The sequence below is a fragment of the Lemur catta genome, chromosome 5, assembly GCF_020740605.2.
Source record: "Lemur catta isolate mLemCat1 chromosome 5, mLemCat1.pri, whole genome shotgun sequence".
Taxonomy (NCBI): domain Eukaryota; kingdom Metazoa; phylum Chordata; class Mammalia; order Primates; family Lemuridae; genus Lemur; species Lemur catta.
Genome location: NC_059132.1, coordinates 109,183,744 through 109,198,977, shown reverse-complemented (window position 1 = coordinate 109,198,977; position 15,234 = coordinate 109,183,744). Strand labels below are relative to the sequence as shown.

At 42.7% G+C, this 15,234-nt stretch overlaps 1 long non-coding RNA gene across 4 annotated transcripts in view; it reads left to right on the top strand.

The window, feature by feature from the left end:
* LOC123638687 overlaps positions 1-15,234 on the top strand; it is an 83,711-nt gene that overhangs the window by 4,632 nt on the left and 63,845 nt on the right. For 3 of the 4 annotated variants that reach the window (XR_006735440.1, XR_006735439.1, XR_006735437.1), the window contains exons 3-6: positions 9,478-10,098; positions 10,892-10,974; positions 13,319-13,410; positions 13,533-13,595. This is a non-coding gene — a long non-coding RNA (uncharacterized LOC123638687). The remainder of the gene's footprint in view (positions 1-9,477; positions 10,099-10,891; positions 10,975-13,318; positions 13,411-13,532; positions 13,596-15,234) is intronic. The other variant, XR_006735438.1, reaches the window with a different exon arrangement.

The following is a 15,234-nucleotide window of genomic DNA, read 5'->3' as shown; positions in this document are numbered from 1 at the left end:
TTTTTTTACATATTAACATTTTTATTTTAGAATAGTTTTAGATTTACCAAAAAAATTGCTAACTTAGTACAGAGACTTCCTATATATGCTACCCTCAGTTTCCTCTATTATTTGATTCTTACGTTAATGTGGTACATTTGTTACAATTAATGAATTGATATTGGTATATTATTATTATTAACTAAAGTCCATACTGTGCTCATTTTTACTTAGTTTTTTACCTAACATCCCTTTTTCTGTTCAGGATGCCCTCCAAAACATCGCTTTGCATTTAGTCATCATGTTCCTTAGGCTCCTCTTGGCTGTGACAGTTTCTCACACTTTCCTTGTTTTTGATGACTTTGACAGTTCTGAGGATTACTGGCTAAGTATTTTGTAGAATGTCTGTTAATTGAGATTTGTCTAATATTTGTCTTATGATTATACTTGGGTTATATGTCTAAAACATAATAAATCTACCAAAATAACCTTTCTATAACACTGTCTTCTATCAAATGACAAGTTAGTCTTTGCCTTTATTATTAATGTTCCAATGCAGGCTCCTTCTTTGGGTCTGAAATAACAAAAATTGCCCCCAGATTGTTACTGCCTTACAGAATTTTCATTGTATTTCCCCACGGTGTCTTAGTGACTTGTGCTGATTGGGCCAACATGGCTCAAGTATTAATACGTCTTGACATCAGAAAGCTTTAACAGTGTTAAGTGGTTTCTTTTGTGTCTTTAAGTTATTTTGTGTCTACGGTTTATTTTGGGTCTCAAGTTACTTGATGTAAAACATTTGAGAAAATGAACAAGGCCAAGTATCAATGAGAAGGAGGGGCTTGAAAATATCATAGTAGTTCAATGAGCTCCTTAGAGAAATTTTGACCTTTTTAGTGTCAGAAAATTAATGAGTCTAAAGCCATCTCAGAAAATTCTGGGATTTTCTTTCCTGACCTAGAGGTTCTGAGATTTCTCCCTTAAGAGCTTGCCACACTAAGAGATGAGGAGAGGTTTACCAAGAAGCTTGGGAGGTCTTAGGGCTTTAGTTGAGTAGAAGGAATTCAGGAGAGAATTCCTGTGAGTCTGATTCTCTCAGCAGCAGACCACACCTCATTATGCATTAGGCGGGAGCTTCACGTCCCTTTTAATATACAGAATTAGGGCAGAGAAAGTCTTCCTTCTCCCGCTCCCCATGTGGCAGGGGAAGATGCTTCAGATGCTCAGTCACCTCCAGTACCCTGGAATCTCTTCCTATCCTTTGCTCTTTCTCTATTTTTATCTCTTTTCTCTCTCTTTCCTTGCTCCTGTGAAACTCCATATCCTTCCAGATTGTAACTACCTCTCAGTGAGGGAGAAATCTGATGAACAATCCAGGCCAAATTATTTATAACCAATGATTTTTAAGTGGTCTAATTTCCCAGAAACATTTGTAGTGATTTGAAACTGTTTCTTTTTTTAAGCTAGAGGAGCAGCAAGATAGACCAGGACATTTACCCCTAGATCTTGGATAGTCTCCTGAATACTCTTAGTTAGGTCAATATAGGGCAAGTAGATACACATGTCTCTGGGGAAAGAATATTTTGTGGCCCTATAAAGGTCGTTGTTTCCAGTATTCCCCTGACATGCCAAATTAAACTTACCTGTGGCCAAGGATCCTCCGGGAGGGAAGGAATCAAGACCCAATCCCCTTCTCATTTGACATTCAACTAAATTAAAACTTGCTAAAGAGCTGAGATAGCCCTGACTGAGATCCCGCAAGAAGAAAGAGGAAGTCTGGCTCCCTGACGGGCCCAGCAGCAGGGCCTAGAGGTTTGTGGAGGACAGCTTGTTCCAGATGCTGTGTTGGCTGTGGCTAGAAACCCAGTTAGACTCGGCCACTTTGGCAAAGCCGTCGTGTTTGGGCAACAGTGGCCGATTGTGTGAGTATGAATCCAGTAAGCCGGCATTGAGTCCCTGTGCACAGCTACCCCACTGCCTGCAGAGGGTGCTGCAGCAACAAGGACATCCCCACCGCAGCACCAGGACTGTCAGAGCCAGTTTTCACCAGTGACATTGTATAGAGTGACAATTAAAACCAGAACCTGTTAATGGACTGATCAGGTCTTTCCACATGAAACGCTAAAACAAGACTCCTCCCTTTAGGTTCCCAGGGTTCCTGGACCACTGGGGAAATGGGGAGTCGTCTCGGAATAGATACTGAATTACCTATAATATAGAGGAGTGGAGACTTGAGCGATGCCCAGATTCTGGATCCTAAACTGATGGAGATCCGTGCCGATTGTATGGCCCATCTTCCATTTGCCATAACGACCATGGCCTCCAGTGGCTTACTGGCTATGGGAGGGTAGGGATTCTCTGTTTTATTCTCTTACGCATCCGTAGTGCCTAGAGCTGTGCCGGGCACCATGTAGGCGCTCAATAACTATTTGTGGAATGAATGGACTTCCGGTCTAGCACTGTCCTGGCAAAGTTCTAAAAACATAACTTAGCCATTTCTTTTGCACAGTTTGTACCTTGCTGCTGCAGGTGCCTACTGAGGAGGCAGGAAGTATGAGAACAGCAATGTCCGGGAATTCTTGACTAGGTTTGGTAGGCACAAGCCTCAGCAGCAAACAGTCGATGTGTAAACCAAATGAAAGCCATCTTTTCCCACGTCAAGCCAATCTGGAATGGGGTGCAAGGCTATAATGAAGCCATCTCAAACCACACTAGCTGAATCGCTATTGCCCCCTCCCACACTGCCCAGCTGAGGATGATGTGCAACATAGTTAGCAACCTGTAAGGCCGCATATGTTTTTATAACTAAATATCATGTATTTCTATCAATCAGAATGTAAATGAAAATTAAAAATATTTCTTTTCTATTCTCTAAACTATGGATCATGAAACTGCTTACAGTGTAATATAACTTACAAGACAAAATGTTCTTTGAATCATTCTAATAACTTCTAAGTCATTACTGAGTATTAGAAATTACTGGTATGATCTTATGTTTGACAAGCTCTCACTGAACTCAGTGCTGTTTGTGTCTAAACTACAATTTGGTGGAGGAAACTGTACCAAACCCTTTCAATGACTTCTCCATGATATCAGTGGTCGTTAGGTCTGAGATCAGCACTCACTTCAGTAGGAGGCTGAGGAGTGGGCTGCCCCTCGTGTCCCGGATGCTAGAGCTGCCCGCAGAGCCTGTCCCTGGATGGCCTTTTCTTCTGCCCCATCTGCAACAGTCCCAGCCCAGCCTGGTCCCCCAGAGGCCATCCTGAGCTGCAACCAGGCACCACACTGCACTCATCCCAGCTCCCACCTCGGTCTGCTCTGCTCACGCCGCCGTGTCCAGATGCACCAGTCCCAGCTCACAATACTGCCAATGGAGTGGCCACTGATGATGTCATTTGGTGACACGAGATCTAATTTAAACTACCATCAGGGCAATATTTTTATATTTCAATCTGCAGTTATACCATGCCAGTGTGTGTTGGCCGAATATCAGCAATGGCCCCATCTCTTCTGAGTAGTTCAGAAAGTCTCAAGATGTCCCACGTGTGTTAGCACAAGGCCATGAGTGTTGTCTTCTTGTGTCTCTGCCATTTCTTTTTCTGCTTCTCCCCACCACAAAAGGGCTCCTGTGTTTATGTTGATTCCTGGAGGCAGCTGCTGTTCTGCTTTACCTCTAATGTCATCAAAGTGGCATTGCCCGTGCTGATCTCTGAGCCGAAGCAGCAGAAAAATCTCGTCCAGTGGCCGAGTGGCCCCTGGTGGCCAGGCCAAGGCTGCCGTATTCTCTCTGTGACTTACTTTTGCTGTAATCCCAAGTCTGTGCATGACCATCAGAAAATACCCTCAGTTTACTGTGGCCTCCCACAGCTCGCCATCTTCTGCTTTAGGACTGTACATTTTGACATTTTGCCCTGGGTAGTTTTTCCCTTCATAGCTTGGGAGGTTGAGAAGGGTCTTTGACCCCCAATGCCTTAGGAGGACTGTTCCCACCCTGGCTGTGCATCAGACGCAGCCGGTTGAGCGGGGCCAAGGCGTGGAAACTGAAGACCCCGTAGGGGAATTGCATTTGCGTCCTGGGTCAAGAATCTCTAGCTTAGGGGTCTCTTTTGGGTCCTAAAGCAAATACTCAATTTCCTCCATCTGTCAGGCCCGCTGCTAGATCTGCCGACATGTTCAATGGGATTAATCCTTAGGAAATTCATATACGGCTCGTGTTGTTGCTCTGAGACTGTGGCCTCTCTGTGAATGACTCCTCTGAACACTGATGCACGATTTCCTTTAGGTTGTTCCATTAAGAAAAAAAAAAAAGACCCTGACATCATAAGGAAACTACTTTTAGTTGCTCCATCTCCTGGAGCCTACAGCTGGCAGAATGCCTGGGACAAAATGTATTCAGTTCAAGTGAAAGCAGAGCTGTTAGGGGAAGCAGATGGCCCACCTAAGGTGAAAAAATTACTTTCTTGTGGGGAAGGCGGGGCAGTTCGTTTGCCTCTTCCTTCAGGAAGGTGAGAGGGTGTGGAGGCGAATAAATAAAAACACATTCCCAACGCATTCCACAGAGGAATGCAGTGACTGGTGCTGAACAAGGCTGCGGGAGGCATCCTCCAGCCTCCAGGCGGGCTGTGGGAACTTGCCACCCATGTGTGAAAGTGTCCCCACAACTTGCAAATCATTCTGCCAGAGGAACTAGTGAGAACCACAGTGTAGTGAGAACCACAGTGTCGTTGGAGAGACCAACCATCAGTAACCCTCACTGAGAGCTGGTAACGGGGCTGAAAAGCTTGCAGCTGACAAGTGGCTGAGTATACAGCAAAGCAGTGAGAGTTGTGCTCCAGCCGAAGGCAGCATTGGGGGGACGGGGTGTGTGGAGGTGCCATAGGGAGGTGACTTGCATTTATTTAGGAAAGGAGAGGCTGATTAACCCTTTCCAGAGGAGAGAGACACTTTTTCTGGGGGTTCCTTGTGTTCTGATCACCTAGAAAGCCCACGTTAGTCAGAAAGCTTTTCTAATACCCAGATGAAATACCCTTTAAGTTTGTCCAAATGTTTACTCTGATTTCTTGTTCACAAGTGACATTCTCATTATGAACTTGGTCTCCCAGATACCTTGATAATGGGCAGAATAGGACCTAGATTGAAGAAACCAGTATGGAGGTCCCTGGGAAGCTTTATTGTGTACCTGTTACAAATAAATACATTGTGTTTTGTTGGCTGTGGCAAGCTCTTGACAGTTCAGTTAGCGAGGATTAGTCTAACACACTAACCACTCAGCAACACGGACAAAATCCGCTCTTGGGACCTGCACAGCTGCGTGTCAGGCCCCAGAACACCGTGACCACATCTCTGTACTGCCCTCCTGTGAGGCTCCACTCACGCAGCCCCCAGGCCTTCTTCCCTGGCGTCTGGGCTTCTCTTTAAATTTAACACAAATCTGGGAAGGGTAGGAGGAAGTGGGAGATAGGGAAAGATTTGTTAAAGGACACAGAATTACGACTAGATAGGGGAGGAACAAGTTCTAGTGTTCTATAGCACTGTAGGATGACTATAGTTAACAATAATATATAATTTCATGTAGCTAAAAGGAGCATATTAAATGTTCTGAACACAAAGAAATGATAAATTTTTGCGATGATTGATATGCTAATTACCCTGATCTGATCACTATATGTTTATTGCAACATCACTATGTACCCCATAAATATGTACAATTATTATATGTCAATTAAAAACATTTTTTTAAATTCATCTCAGAAAGTGATCTCCCTACTGGCTTCTTTATTTATTTTCTTATTCTGTTATTTTGTTTCTTAAACAAAATTATTCTCCACAGTTTGGAGAGGACATTGGTGATTTAACCTCTTTTTTTGTAATTTCAGAGTATTATGGGGGTACAAATACTTTGGTTACGTATGTTGCCTTTGCACCACCCGAGTCAGAGCTATAAGTGTGCCCATCCCCCAGATAGCACACACCACATCTGTTAGGTGTGAATTTACCCATCCCCTCTTCTCCCCTCCCACCTGCCCGACACCTGATGAACATTACTACCATATGTGCACATAAGTGTTGATCAGTTAATACCAATTTGATGGTGAGTACATGTGGTGCTTGTTTTTCCATTCTTGTGATACTTCACTTAGTAGAATGGCTTCCAACTCTATCCAGCATAATACAAGAGGTGCTAGATCACTGTTGTTTTTTGTAGTTGAGAAGTATTGCATTGTATACACATACCACATTTTATTAATCCACTCATGTATTGATGGGCACTTGGGTTGTTTCCACGTCTTTGCTGTTGTGAATTGTGCTGCCATAAACATTCGAGTGCAGATGTCTTTATTAACGAATGTCTTGTTTTCCTTTGGATAGATGCCCAGTAGTGGGATTGCGGGATCAAATGGTAGTTCTAATTTTAGCTCTTTGAGGTATCTCTATAGCACTTTCCGTAGAGGTTGTACTCCTACTGGCTTCTTTAAAATCAGCAGAGGATAATTCTAAATTATCTTCTCTGTAATGCGTTCTGGTGTCTCATAGTTCTGAACCTTAGGAAACCAGTTGCATTTCACACACTGTGACCATACCGTTTCATCAAGTAGCAAACTTACAGCTTCCTGTGGTGGTCTCTGCTGTCCTCTTCATCTTGAGAAGCTGAGCGTGGTGACGCACAGGGGTGGGAAAGGGAGGGTTACGCTGCCAAGCACAGCTCCTACCCTGAGCATCGTGGACCTTGATCATGTCACTTGAAAAGGGAATGATCTGGGTTAAGTGAAGAAAGGGAAGGGTGTTCTCATCCGCATGAGCAGAACTAGAATGTGCTTCCTTCTGTCAGCTGTGTTCACAGCGGCTGTGGGTGAGTGTACAACTCTGCCTGTTTTCCCACCCTCAGGGAGGACGTGTGCCTCTGTGGCTCGCCCTGGCATCGTGTCCTCTGACTCTCCTGAAAGTGAAACATCATCACTGCGAGTACTCTTTCTTAGTCGTCTCCTTCTTAGGGAGTAAATTGTTGGCATCATGCTCTCCTCCATGGACACTCTATACTTATTTGCTATAGGGCATTTGTTTGTGGGTATTTTGGTGACCACTGGTTTTTGCCTGTTTCCAGAATAAGATGGAAGTAGCAGTGACCCAACTCTGGAAATTATCTACCAAGCTCACATCCCACAAATTTGCCTGTATCCCTTGAAAAGAGAAAATCATTTTCCCTTTATATACAAAACAGAAACGTTAATATTGCACATTAATTTCTTCTTCCCTCAGTTTGGAGAGTTGGAAGGACTAATAACAATGACTATTGTGAATATCCTCTCAAAATAGTCATTTCATAAATAAAACAGGAGAAGCATTCACTGCAACTGAGATTTATGCAGGTCTGTGAGGTGGCAAAACAGGGTTTGCAATTCAGGATTTTGGTGCTCTCAGGGGCTGTGGCTAATCTCCTGTGAAGCAAGCTTTCAGTTAAGTAGAGCTTGAGCAATTAGAACAGAGACGCATTGTGTAACTCCTTCTTCCCCTTTACTTCTTGGGAACCAGTGAGTATCCTAAGTCTCGAGCTGTACACCAGTTTACTAGATTTTATTTTTGAGCGTCTTGTATCATGAGAGCTCAGCATCTCTTGTATGATTATATCTGTCCATTATATCTGTCTCTGTGCTGATGCTGAATTTGTCTGACAGACTCACACTGAGGACCCAAGTAGCCTTTTCTGTAAAAGAAAAGAGAACTGGTATACACTGACTACTTATTCTGTGGCCACTACCTTTATTTCCCACAGCAGATGTGTGAGATTTGTACTATGGGATTTCCCCCTATGTCATGGATGGGCTTGAGGAGCAGAGAAATTAAGTAACTTGCCCCAGGTAACAGGAACCTTAGAAGCGTAAAGCGGACATGTCCTCTTCTGGGCAGTTCCATACAGGAGCAGCGAGGTGCTAACACTGGGGAGCTGGAGTTTTAGGATTTAAACCCGGACCTATCTGACCCCAAAGCCACAGCTCCTTCCACTGCCTCCTGCTGCAGCAACAGCTCCCCCGTGTCTACGCCCACTGCCCTGCCATGCAGACCCGCCGTGCAGACGCTGGCCTGTTCCCAGAGCCTCCTAGACCAGCTGTCCACAACCCTTCTGGCACCAGGGCCGGGTTTCATGGAAGACAATTTCTTCACGGATGGGAGTGGTGGAGCTGGGGAGATGGTTTGGGGGTGATTCATTCCATTTATTGTGCACTTTATTTCTATTATGATTACATTGTAATATATAATGAAATAATTATACAACTCACCATAATGAAGAATCAGTGGGAGCCCTGAGCTTGTTTTCCTGCAACTAGACAGTCCCATCTGGGCGGATGGGAGGCAGTGACTGTAAACACAGATGCACGTTCTCTTGCTCGCCTGCCGCTCACCTCCTGCTGTGCGGCCCAGTTCCTAGCAGGCCGTGCACTGGTACTGGTCCACGCCCAGGGGTTGGGGACTGCAGTCCTAGACAACTCTGCCCCTGGCCAGCGGCTCCTGGCACCCATCACATGGCTGCTGGACGTGTCATCCTAAAGCACAGCTCCAGTGGTCTCATGCCTGTGTCAGGAAAAGAGAAGCTTCCACATCTCAAAGGCAAAACTACGCAGGGCCACAGGCTCCCAGGGCCCCTACCCGAGTGAAGGCCTGGACTAGAGCACTCCCTTCAGGCCATTTCCTCAGAGTAGTGGTTTCTGAGGGAACATCAGATGCAAAAGTTCTGCTTTATAACAGTACACATTTAAGAAGAAAATAAAAATAGCCTAGAACTGTCTGAATTTCACCACAAGCAAACAGAAAAACCAAACTGTCCTTTTCCATTAAGTTGTTGTCTAACGCCACCTGGTGTTAAAACTAAACAGCGGCTCTAGAGAAAAAGCAAGAACCTGCAGTAAAGGTTTTATCCCAAATTGAGGATCTTTAGCACTGGAGGAAGACTTACAGATCATTTAGACAGCCACCCGATTCTATAAGTTAGGAATTTATGTAGGATTTAGAGTCAGAACTGAATCTATGTGTTGAATCCCAGGCTCCTCAATTTTCCAACTCTTCCCCGTTGCCTCCTTAGCTTCCAAAGGAATTGGGCCAGACTGACGCCATCTTTGGAAGAAGACAAAAAAAAAGTACTAGCATTTATTGATTCCTTATTGTAAGCCAGGTATTATGCTAAACACATTCACAAACATGACCTCATTTGTTCTTCTCAGGTAGTCTGTTCTTATTCCTGTTTCACAGATGGACAAAGGACAGTTCAGAGACCTGCAACTTACCTTGAACCTGCAAGTACTTTTTGTCCATATTTGTGCGAGGACCTGTTATTCCAGACATCTCAGTGATCAGTGTGAATTGCCGCATGCATAATGTGGCAGTGGCAATTGGGCATAGATCAGGAAAATTGCTGAAAAGTAATGAGGAACTCATTAAGGGTATATTGTATTATTTATTCACACACATTCCTTCCTTCCTTGCTTTTGCCATGCTTCTGTATAGGCAGAATACACTTCCCTGCCCCCACTGGCTTTGGGCTTGGCCAGTGCAACTTTTTATGGTCAACAGAACAGGAGTGAAGTTGCCATGTGCCGTGTGTGGGCAGAAGCTTGCAGTGGTGTGGTTTGGTGAGGCGCTCTTCAGCCTTGACCTCCTCGTGAGAGCAGCATGTGCCTTGGCCCCGGCTCCTGGAATGAGACCACGCATGCTGAGCTGAATCCAGCTGAGTGGAGCCATCAGAGTCACAGTTGGCCTTCAGTCAACCTGCAGCCCTCATGAAATGTGAGCAAGAAATAAATCTTTGGTTTTTGAGCCACTGAGAATTTGGTGTTGTTTGTCGCTGTAGCAAAAACTGATGCAACGTTCGAACACAAGTCTGACTGACTCCAAAGCTTCTACAAACTCTCAGTGAAAATGAACAATGTCTAATTGAATTTGAAAACCTACTATGTGTTCAATCTTCAGTTGCTGAGGCTCTCACTTCTTTCAAGACTTTGCTCAGTTCCACTCTCTCACTGATGCTTGTGCAGAGCACCTGGTTTCCTTCCACAACCTGCTTTTCCAGCTCTGCCACCTCAGGATTTCTGATTCCCTTTACCTGGATCTATGTTTTCTCTTTTTAAAGTACGTATTACCTTCTAAAATACTCTACAATGAACTTATCTATAATGTTTCTAGTTTGTCTCCCCTGCCAAATTTTAAGAGGGATGGGTTTTGTCTGGTGGTTTTTTGTTTTTTGTATTTTTTTTTTTTTTTACTGTAATCCCTTAAACAGTGCCTGGCACAAGGCACGTGCTAAAAAATATTTGCTAAATAAATGAATGAAAATACGGAAACACTTCTGAAAGAATGGTAGCTGTTGTAGTTTGGTAACATGGCCAGTAGAGGTCATAGGTGAGTTTTTAAAATATCTTTGACCTGCAACAACATTTATGTTGTGTTTATAGAAGGATCTGCTCCTTCTGATGTCTCCGTGGTCAGCCTGCACTGCCACACGGGCAACTTGGTGGTGGCAGTTAGCTCAGATCATGAAATCTGCTGGAAGATACAAACTGATGATATGGCAGATTGGTTTCCCCTTCATATCTGACCTAGTCTTGGGAGCCAAGCCAAAATAAATAAATAAATGAATAAAACAAAAAACAAACAAACAAAAAAGCAAATAGAAACTAGGATGCAAGGTAGGGCTGAAAGCATTGGCTTTAAGGCTATGTCTGTCTGTATAAATTACTTGCAAAGGAAAATTAAATTCGGTCAAACAACCAGAGAAGACAGTAAATGCTTATTTACAATTGCAAAGATAATAAATGATGATTAAGAAGGATCTGTTTCTTTGTTTTCTTTGGTTTGGTTTGTTTGAGGGGGGTTGATTTGTTGTATTTCCTTGCGTTTATGTTCAATGCTGTATTCATTACAGGTGTTCATCTCCTGGGCGCTGAAAAGCATACATAGAACGTAGTCCCTGCCACAAGACTCTGAACGGTGGGCGTGGATGGAGAGGTAGGACGAGGGGATGTTAGTTCTGGTCCAGATGTGGCAAGTTACCTTTCCCTTTCATTCCGTACAATAGAAATAATAATTATATCACTCCTACCTTTTCTACTTCACAATATGTCATGAGATAAATATAAGATGCCCTATTTGTAGGTTTTGGGGCCACTAAGTGGGAAAGTTAGTCAATAAATGGGAATGTAATGAAATTTTTTTTATGATGCTCATTGGGGAGGGAGTGTGTCTAAGTCACAAATTCCACCTGGTATCACACCTGCTCTGGCTGGCCTTGTCCAGTGAGTGGATGAGCAAAACACAACAGTAACCTCCGTATCACGCACTACCTGCACCTACGCTGCCTCTCTGCATGGCGTGGATTTCCAGGCTAAAGAGCTCCATGTGCTGGAATATTAGAGAGGATGGTTTTCTTGAGCTTAGTGTTGGTGAAGAGCCAGATAACATAGTTTTTACTCTATTATGAGGCTTGTAGACAGATAAATGCAAGGGTAGATCTTCTTATGGGATGATGTGAAAGAGAATATGCCAACTGCTCAAAACATTTTTAGTGTGGGGCAGGCGGGGAGGGGGCAGGATGAGGAAGATCACCACTGGGAGAGCTCCCCTGAGAGCTCGTGGCAGTTCATGCTCACACTGTTAGAAGTAAAATAGATTTCTTTCTTTCTCTCTCTTTTCCTCCCTTACCAGCACTTGGAGCTTAGTTGGCTGTCAGGCACATGATATATAAATTGCGAGAATAATGATCATGCATGATGTAAAGATAGCAAGTGCACATGAGCAAATTAGAGATTTCTTAGTAAAATCCAAACAAATATGTACCTGATAATGGCTTTGGCTGAAGTATATTTTTGTATTTTATAGCATGTTCACATTTGCCAGTGGTTAGCAAAGATTAAGCTTGCCAAACTTTAATGTGGTACAAATGCCATGTTCAAGGCAAAGTAAGTGGACTGTTACAGGATCTGGCAAATCAAAAACATTATCAACAGCTGTGGTTTTCAAATGGTTTGTGAGACTGAAATAATAAAGTCATGTGCATTTGGAGTGAGCATTAATTTTCTCATTGATTTTTTAAAATATAACTTAGGATCATTGGTAGCTTCACATGGTTTTATAATTACAATCAACTTTTGATTAGATGTGATAATAACCAGAAGGAAAGAAAAATGGACTAAGTCCATAATTAATTAATTAAGAATTTACTGAGTGACTGCTATGTTCAGGGTCATGTACTTGGAGCTAATTGCAGCTGATCACTTCACACCCTTCCCCATCTATGCTTTTGCCAGAATTGCTGTAAGTGTTAATTCGAATTTCACCTATTTCCCTTTATTATCACTAGTGGACACATCTTTAGAAATGAAAACATCAAAATTGTTAAACACTTCACCTCTGTAGAGTCGAATTCAACATTATACTTCTGACTAACTGATGTCAAAAACCATTTGAAAAGTGAGAGAAGATTGACATTTTGTTTTATCTAGTAACTTGATAAAGTTTTACCAAGAATATGACCATAGATGACATCAATTATTATTTATTAATATCTTGGATTTTCATTTTATATTTTAATTACTGTAATTACAGCCCTAAATAATCTACTAAAATTGCTGCCTCAATCTAGCTGAAATAAAAAATTGCCTGTCAAAGAAACTAAAAGTGCAAATTTTCTGCGTAGGTCAGAATTTACTCTGTTTTATGAAGAGCAGTCTCTGAGAATTCTGTTTGGTCTTTGGTGCTGCCGTTGGTTTCAGCTACTTTCAGGAAGCCCTGAGTGGTCCATGATGCATGTGGTTCACCTCACAAAGCCATTGTGGAGAAACTGCTATGAACCTCGTGATGTTTAATTATTCAGGAAAAAATAATAATCTGCATTATTAGTGTACTAATTGTGTACTTTAAAAAAGTGACTTCAATAGTTTCAAATAGTTTTAAAAACACACTTGATAGTTATAAAGTTGATTTATCCCCTACATTGTAGCCTATCCTACATGGTCTAGATGCTCAAATCATCATTGTTCTTCTACAGAACAATTACTTAGTTGGCCCTGTGACTTTTTAAAAAAAAATTGAAATAAATAATGTTCCCAGGAAGTGCTTAACCCTTTTAGTACTTTATCTAGTCTTCCCTCATCAGTTTAGTACATTAACTTGTATGGTTGATAAAGAAGGTGTTTACTAAGAAAATTATTATTAAATTTTAGGTAATCTGGAGAAGTTATTCTTGAAATTTAGTTCAAGTTGTTAATAACAAGAAAACCTTATATTTATATCTCCTGTACTGTGGATAAAATACTTTTACATACTGTACTTCTCTTTATTTCTCTTTTGGTAGCATTTTTCTTAGTGGTTTCCTGTGACTATAATCCCTCCCATGGAACCTGGCTAAGTGCATTTCTGCTGCTACAACAGAACACCACAGACTGGGTAATTTGTAAGCAAAAGACATTTATTTGGCTCCGGGTTCTGGAGGCTGGGAAGTCCAAGGGCGTGGTGCCAGCATCTGCTCGGCCATCTGGTGAGGGCCTTCTTGTGTCATCCCTTGGCAGAAAGCAGAAAGGCAAGTGATGAGTGCGAGAGACGGAGAGAGAATGGGGCTGAACTTATCCTGGGTAAGTTCACTCCTGTGATAACTACCCCATTCCCACACTGACATCGTGAATCCACTCATGAGGGCAGCCCTCCTGACCTAATCATCTCTTAAAGGCCCCACCTCTCAACACTATGACAATGGCAATTAAATCTCAGCATGAGTTTTGGAGAGGATGTTCAAACCATAGCAGAACCCTAACACACAATTAGTTGATATTGGGGGAGGCTCTTGGGGAAAAACTGGAATAGACCACAAAAATTTTAGATATCTGAGGACAACATAAATGGCTTACTTAGCTATGCTGTGTGGTGTTTCATACTCTTAGCATTTTGCTATTTGTGTTAGTCTAATTTCTTAGCAAAATAGAAATTGTATCTATTTCTCAAAAGGGTAAAACAGTAAGAGTTTACAAGACAATTCACTCTATTACAAATAGATACCTCTGTTTTGTGTCAACATGCTGCTAAAAAAATAAAAAATAATATTAGCTGCTGCTTCTAGTAACCAACAGTAGCTTCATTAAAAGCAAACAATGTAAACCCTGGATGTGCCAGGCCAGGATGTGTTTGATTGGCCTAAAGTGTTGCTCTAAAGAGCAGCAGATGCAGGGCCAACCTTCTGGTCCGTCAGTGGACAAGGCTGTTTTCTGCATATACTGAGCCTCAAAACTGTGCGAAGCCCATCACACTGAATGATTTTACAAGCCTAAGCAGACATGATGCTATGTAGAAATCATCAGTCATCATCTATTCTGCCAATATTCCAAGTTCCTGTGCCAATCATCAGCAAGAAAATTACATATACGCTATACGACTTCTCGACTGACAAGAATTTGCTCCCGTAGAAATACTTTCACAGTTCTGTAGCATCATCTGAAAATTTTAAGGCTAAGGAACCCAGAGGTAAGAGCACATTTTTCAAGGGGGGAAAAAAGCAGAGCTGCCAGTAAGGTGTCAATGTCATGACCACCATTTTGACTTTTTAATTTGGTTTTAGGACATTTCTTTTCATTTTTAGAAGGTTTCTCATCACTAATTAGGAGGATTCAACCATAAACTCAGAAGGCAAAGCTGTTCAAAATGATCGATGTATGCTTTTCTTGAGTCTGAAGGAATTTTCTGGCTGTTTCAATTGGTGGCTGGCTTTCCCGCAGTTTTCCGATGCAGTAATGCTGCTGCACTCCACTTACCTAAGAGACTCCCACTCTGCGCCTCTCACACTTCTGCCGGACCTCTTCTGCTTTCACCTGGGGGGAGGTATTGTGGTCACCGTTTGTCCAGGCTGTCGTCCTTTGTGCTGTTAGAGCTCTGCATTCTTCTATCGCCCTGGCCCAGGGCCCAGTGAGACTCTGCGATCAAGAGGGCAGGATTCTGAACATGAGCCCGAGTCTAGCATGCCTCGCCAATCTTATCTAACAGGAGCCTTGCCAGTGCCAATCCACGCCTCGATCAATACTATTAGCTCCATTTCTTCTATTCTTGCCTGCTGTACTCCCCTCCTTCCCCTGCCCCCACATCATCTCCAGGGCCCACGAGGGTGTTTCACCCTCATCATTATAGCTATAATGATAGTAATAGATGATATTTATTGAGCACTTACTACGGTGCAGACAACCCAAGGACTTTTCACGTGAGCGAGAATGCTTTCTGAGGCCTAGT